The sequence below is a fragment of the Sorex fumeus genome, unplaced genomic scaffold (assembly GCF_029834395.1).
Source record: "Sorex fumeus unplaced genomic scaffold, SorFum_2.1 ptg000240l, whole genome shotgun sequence".
NCBI lineage: Eukaryota > Metazoa > Chordata > Mammalia > Eulipotyphla > Soricidae > Sorex > Sorex fumeus.
Window position 1 is genome coordinate 9,977,815 of NW_026606297.1, and position 7,526 is coordinate 9,985,340.

Consider the following 7,526-nt stretch of genomic DNA (forward strand, 5'->3'; position numbering starts at 1 on the left):
ACTCTCAGAAGCTTGCTGGGCTCTCCAAGAGGGGAAAAGGAATCGAACCCGGCTCAACTGGACTGGCTGCACGCAAAGCAAATGCCCTAACACTGTGCTATGAAAGCAGGATTATTCAGACACTAGCAATCTGAGAAGTTGATTTTTTTTTTTTATCCCAAAAGCTATTTGGATCTCTGGCTGGTGTTAGTGATTTAAGTAAGGTTGGGTGGAAGGTTCATTTAGCAGAAAATTGTACTAAATGGATCAGTGGAAAGAGGAAATCTGATTAAGCTTCAGTTATCTTTTCCAAGGCCTGTCACTGGTTCTTTTCTGAGGGTAAGAAGAGTCTTTGGACATCATTGCTATGACCTTTCCAGAGCTGAAGCAAACATTCGACCACATTCAGGAGGCCCAAAGGCTACCAGCTAGAAGAAATCCAAATAAAAATACTCCAAGAAACATCCTGATCAAAACATTAGATAGAGACAAAATTCTGAAAGCAGCAAGATCAAAGAAAGAAATTTCCTATAAAGGAACATCCTTAAGATCCACAGTCGATTTGTCTGATGAAACCCTCATGGCCTGCAAATAGTGGTGGGATATAGTGAAAAAACTCCATGAAATAATTGCTTGCCAAAAATACTTTACCCAGCGAGACTCTCATTCATAACAGAAGGAACAACACACAGTTTCACAGACAAACAACAGCTCAGGAACTTCATAGACTCAAAAGTATGGTTATAAGAACAACTAAATGGGCTACTTTAAGACAAGATAGACCCTTCAAATACACCAAATTTAAAAAGAAAAATGGGATAAAACCCCATAACAATAATCTCTCTCAACATCAATAGGCTAAACACACCAATTAAAAGACACAGAGTGACAGGATGGATTAGAAAATTGAAACCAACATTCTGCTACCTGCAAGAGAGACATCTCAATAGTCAAAGCAAACACAGGCTCAGAGTCAAAGGCTGGAAAACAGTCCTACAGGCAAACAGTTCCCATAAAAAAGTTGGGGTAGCCATCCTAGTATCAGACCACATTGACAGAGTAAAGAAAGTCACAAGAGACAGGGAAGGCCATTTCTAATTGATCAAGGGATCTGTACAACAGGAAGAACTTACAATACTAAATGTATATGCACCTAATGAGGGACCAGTAAAGTACTTAAAACAGCTATAGACTTGGAGAAAGACATTGATAGCAAAACAATAGTAGTGGGAGACTTCAACACTGCTTTATCACCTCTTGATAGATGAACCAGACTCAAGCTTAGCAAGGACATGCTTCATCTGAGGGAAAAAATGGAAGAAAGGGACTTAGTAGATATACACAGGACACCTCATCCTCAAAAAGCTGAATACACATTCTTCTCAAGTGTGCATGGAACATTCTCCAAGATAGATCACATGCTGAGCCACAAAACCTACCTCCATAAAATTAAGAAGATATTTTATCAACAATATCTCAGACCACAATGCACTAAAATTAGAAGTAAATCACACACACAAACAGAAAACTAAATCAAACACCTGGGAAATAAACAGCTCACTATTGGACAAAGAGTGGCTTAGGAAAGAAATCAAAGAGAAATCAAAGATTCTAGGAATCAAATGAAAATGAGGACACGAGTTACCAAACCTTATGGGACAAGGCAAAAGCTGTATTAAGAGGAAAGTTTATAGTTCTACAAGCATTCCTCAGGAAGGAGAGGCAAGCCCACATAAGTAACCTTAAACTCACAGCTTAAGAGCTTGGAAAATGACCATAAAAGGAGCCCAATCAGAACAGGAGGAAGGAAATAATAAAACTCAGAGCAAAGATTAACAAGACTGCAACCCAAAAATCGATCTGAAAGATGAATGAAACCAAGAGCTGGTTCTTTGAGAAAATAAACAAGATTTATAAGCCTCTAGCAAAACTCACAAAGAAAGTGTGAGAGAAAATCCTAATGAACCGATTTAGAAATGGTTCATTTGTCATTACAACAGAAACTACAGAAATTCAAAGGATCCTCAGGGAGTACTTTGAGAAGCTTTATGCCACGGAACACGAAAACCTCAGGGAAATGGATCAATTCCTAGATTCCTATGGCCTCCCAAGGCTGAACCAAGAAGACATGGAATACCTGAACAGACCTATCACCATCAAGGAAATTGAAACGGTAATAAGTCTCCCCAAGCAGAAAAGTCCTGGCCCAGATGGATTCACTAGTGATTTTTTCAAAATCTTTAAAAAAGACTTACTCCCAATCCTCTTTAAGCTTTTCCATAAAATTGAAATACCAAAAGCACTTCCAAACAGTTTCTATATAGCAAATTTCACTGTATACCAAAAGCGGAGAGAGATACCACAAAGAAAGAGAATTACAGGCCTATATCATTGATGAACACAGACACAAAGGTCCTCAACAAACTATTAGCAAATAGAATCCAACGACTCATCAAAAAGATCATATACCATGACCAAGTAGGATTCATCGCAGGGATGCAAGGAAGTTTTAACATTTGGAAATTGATCAACATAATCTATCAAATAAACAGAAGAAGGTAAAGGTAAAGGTAAAGGCACTCCCGTTGATCATCGATTTGCTCGAGCGGGCCCAGTAATGTCTCCACTGGAGACTTTGTTGTTACTGTGTTTGGCATATCGAATACGTCATGGGGAGTTTGCCAGGCTCTGCCGTGCGGGCAAAATACTCTCGGTAGCTTGCCGGGCTCTCCGAGAGGGGCAGAGGAATCGAACTCGGGTCAGCCATGTTGGCTGCATGCAAGGCAAACGCCCTACCGCTGTGCTATCAAGATAAAAAATATATGATCATATCAATAGATGCAGAGAAAGCATTTGACAAGATCCAGCACCTGTTTATGATGAAAACTCTCAGAAAAATAGGCATTTAAGAAACTTTCCTCAATATAGTCAAAGCCATCTACCACAAGCCATAAGTATCATTCTCAATGGGGAAAAACTAAAAGTCTTCCCTCTAAGATCGGGCACAAGACAAGTTTGCCCCCTTTTGCCACTCCTATTCAGTACAGTACTGGAAGTCCTGACCATTGTAGTTAGGCAAGGGGAAAGTATCAAGGGAATAGCGATAGGAAAAGAAGAGGTCAAACTGTCATCATTTGCAGACAATATGATACTATACTTAGAAAACCTTAAAGACTCTACAGAAAAGCTCCTAGAAACAATAGGTTGGTTTAGTAAAGCAACTGTCTACAAAATCAACACACAAAATTCCATGGCTTTTTTTATATACAAATAAAGAAAGAGAAGAAATAGACATTTAAAAAAAATCCTGTTCACAACAGTAACTCAGAAAATCAAGAACCTTGGAATCAGCTTAACCAAAGAAGTGAAGGGCCTATACAAGGAAAATTACAAAACACTACTTCAGAAATAAAAGAGGACACTGGGAAATGGAGACACATGCCCTGCTCATAGGTAGGGAAGATAAACATTATCAAAATGGCAATACTGCCCAAAGCACTATACAAATTCAACGTGGTCCCTATCAGGATACCCATAACATTTCTCAAAAAAATAGACAAAACACTCCTGAAATTCATATGGAAAAATAAGCCCCCACGAATAGCTAAAACAACCCTTGGGAAAAAGGAGATGGGTTGCATCACCCTCCCCAACTTCAAACTGTACTACAAAGTAGTAGTAATTAAGATAGCATGGTACTGGGCTAGAAACAGACGTGCAGACCAATGGAACAGAGTTGAATATTCTGTCACAGACCCCCCAAATATATGACCACTTAAATTTTGACAAAGGGCAAAAATTGTGAAGTGAAACAAGGAAAGCCTCTTCAACAAGTGATACTGGGAAAACTGGATAGATACCGGCAAAAAAAATGAATGCTGACCTCTGTCCAATGGCACGCACCAAAGTCAGATCAAACTGGATTAAATACCTCAATATCAGACATGAATCCATAAGGTACATAGAGGAAAAAGTAGGCAAAACTCTCCTTGACATTGAAGCTAAAAGCATCTTTAAGGATGAAACAGCACTGATCACGCAAGTGGAAGCAAACATAAACAAATGAGACTACATATAACTAAAAAGCTTATGCACTTCAAAAGAAAAGTAAGGTAAACTAAAGTAAAGTAAAGGCCCTCCCGTTGATCATCGATTTGCTCGAGCGGGCCCAGTGACGTCTCCATTGGAGACTTTGTTGTTACTGTGTTTGGCATATCGAATACGTCACAGGGAGCTTGCCAGGCCACAGTGACCAAAATACAAAAAGAGCCTACAGAATGGGAAGGAATATTCACCCAACACCCATCTGATAAGGGATTAATATCCAGGATATACAAGACACTAGTAGAATTGTACAAGAAAAAAACCTCCAACCCCATCAAAAAATGGGGAGAAGAAATGAGCAGAAGTTTCCTCAAAAAAGAAACACAAATGGCCAAAAGGGACATGAAAAATGCTCCACATGGCTATCCATCAGGGAGATGCAAATCAAAGCAACAATGAGATATCACACTGGCACACATAAGCAAAGTTCATGACTTCATCTCTCCTTACAGCTGCATAGTATTCTATTTTGTATATGTGCCAAAGTTTCTTTAACCAGTCATCTGTTCTAGGGCACTTGGGTTGTTTTCAGATTTCGGCTATTGTGAACAGTTCTGCAATGAACATATAGGTACAGATGTCATTTCTACTGCACCCTAGAACAGATGACTGGTTAAAGAAACTTTGACACATATACACAACGGAATACTATGCAGCTGTCAGGAGAGATGAAGTCATGAACTTTGCTTATAAATGGATAGACATGGAGAGTATCATACTAAGTGAAATGAGCCACAAAGAGAGGGACAGACATAGAAGGACTGTACTCATTTGTGAAGTATAAAACAACATAATATGAGGCTGATACCTAAGGATAGTAGATACATGGGACAGATAGACTGCTCTATAGCTGGAAGCTTGCCTCATGAGCAAAGGGGAGAAGGCTGCTGGAACAGAGACGGGATCACTAAGAAAAAAATGGCTGGAGGAATCATTCGGGATGGGAGATGTTTGCAGAAAGTAGATAAAGGAACAAACATGATAACCTCTCAGGGTCTGTATTGCAAACCATAATGCCCCAAAGTAGAGAGAGATTATGGGGAATCATGTCTGCCATGGAGGCAGGGGGTGGGTGAGAAACGGGGGATATAATAGGGATATCGGTGGCAGGAAATGTGCACTGGTGAAGGGATGAGGATTTGTTCATTGTGTGATTGTATCTCAAACATGAAAGCTTGTAACTATCTCATGGTGATTCAATAAAATTAAAAAATAATTAAAAAAAACAAAATCAAAAGAAGAGTCTTTGAGCTGCAAGAGGGCTCTTACCAATTCCATTACTTCCTCTTGCCAGTTCATCGGTATTTGGACCTGATTCAAGCTCAAATACACAGAGTGTAATGACATTTTTTAAAATTGGGAGTCACAATAAATGTCCGGGGTAATGGATGTGATTGTAATAAATACATTTGTGACTAGCAGGATGCAGTCTATAATACTTGCTTACTTATAATAGTTTTAAGTTTCTTTCCTCCCTCCAAATCTCTCTCCTCCCCCTTGCTCTCCTCCTGGCTGCATCACCTTTGTCTCCCTCTGTCTCTATGTTTCTCTGTCTCTGTATCTCTTTTTCTATCTCTGTCTCTTTGTCTCTGTTTCTGTCTCTGTCTCTCTCTCTCTCACTCCATCATGTCTCTCTTTTTCTTCCCCCCACCATTATTCTCTGGACTCACTATTCTCTCCTGGAATCAGATAGTGCAGTGTACCCAGACCTGGGATCCGTACAGGGGGCCACTCAAAGCCACTCAGGGCAGTATACAGTCAGGGCTCAGGCACCCAGGAAAGCTCAAGAACACTTTCTCAAGGCTCGGTTGACCAGATAGTACAAATGACTAAGCACCGGAATCTCCCCAATGTGCACATTGTTGTAGCTGCAGACTAGGAAGCCTGGAACTGGACAACACGAACTGTGGAGAACAGTTGATTGGCCCAGTGATGGCTAGAGAGCTCTGGGATCTCCCCCACTTGCCTGTGGCCACGGCCAGAGACTGAGAAGGTGCACTCTGGGTAAAGAGGAGCACAGGGCTGAAACAATAGCACAGCAGGTAGGGCATTTTCCTTGCATGCGGCCAACTTAGGTTGGATTCCCAGCATCCTATATGGTCCTCTGAGCACCACCAGAAATAATTCCTGAGTGCAGAGCCAGGAGTAACCCCTGTGCATTGCTGGGTGTAACACAAAAACAAAACAAAACAAAACAAAAAAGAGCAGCACAGGGAGGGACAGGACCTGACCACCATTCACTGTACACGAATACACTGCATGGGACAAAAGAGGGAAGTCATTCACAGGACCTGCAGCATCAGAGACAGACGTCGTTCATGGGTCAGTAGAGAGTCTGGAAAGCTGGGGAGGGACCCAGATCCATAAACTTTTTCTGTACAATAAACTCACTTTCAATCTTTTAAGTTTTGTGCGCAACTCTTTTGTACATTTCTCAAGAACCCGCTAGACCAGGAAAATCTTCTTTTGCACTAACACTATTATATATAGCCATGCATAGACACACACATATATATGTATATATATTCAAATGCAATGAATATGCATAAGTCATGCTACATTTTTTCATCTCCTTGTTCTCCTAGGTAATTGTAACTGTGTTATTATACCATGACACTTTAGTTTTCATAGAAATTTCTCCCAGTCACAAAGTTATCAGAGAAATGTTCAATGCTACTTTCAAAACTAAAATATTATTCTTATTAGACTGAATGTTTGTAAATGGTTGATGACACATGTAGAAACTGATACAAACATGGGTTAAGGGGAAAGCCTTGTTCTCAACCCACCTAGGGCAGTCTCCAGAATTACTCATGGCCCTGCTAGCATATCCCTAAGGAAACACAGAAACTCCTACTCTGCCAGACGCAAACCCCTACCAAAAAGAAAAAAAAAAAAGGAATCACAGGGTAATTTATTTGTTTTATTTTTTGGCATTCTGTGGTTTATAATGTTGCTAATGCTGCTTTCTCATCCTCAAAGTTTTGACACCAAAATCAAGGCCCTAAAAGGAGTATCTGTCGGACATAGCATCAAGAATCAGAGAGACCTGACACAGAAATTGACATTAGAAATATCATAATATGGGGCCCAAGAGATAGTACAGAGGGAAATTGACCTTTGGCTCCCTATTTGATCCTCCAAGGATTGACCCCTGACTGCAAAACCAGAAAGAGATCCTGAGTACAGCTGGCTTTGCCATCCACCCACGCTCCCACCAAAAAAACAAACAAACAAAAAAACATCATAATTCATTTACTCTCTCTTTTGCAGCAATTGTTTTTGCTGAAGCAGTAGATCTGTTACAACTGTATTTCCAGGAAGGAAAAATCAAACAGAAACTCAGGGGACACCCACTAGTTTAGAACTGACCTGTGCTGCATTTTGCTTTCAAACAGACAAAAGAAGGTAAAACCTGTCACAAGTTATGTTTTAGGAGGAAA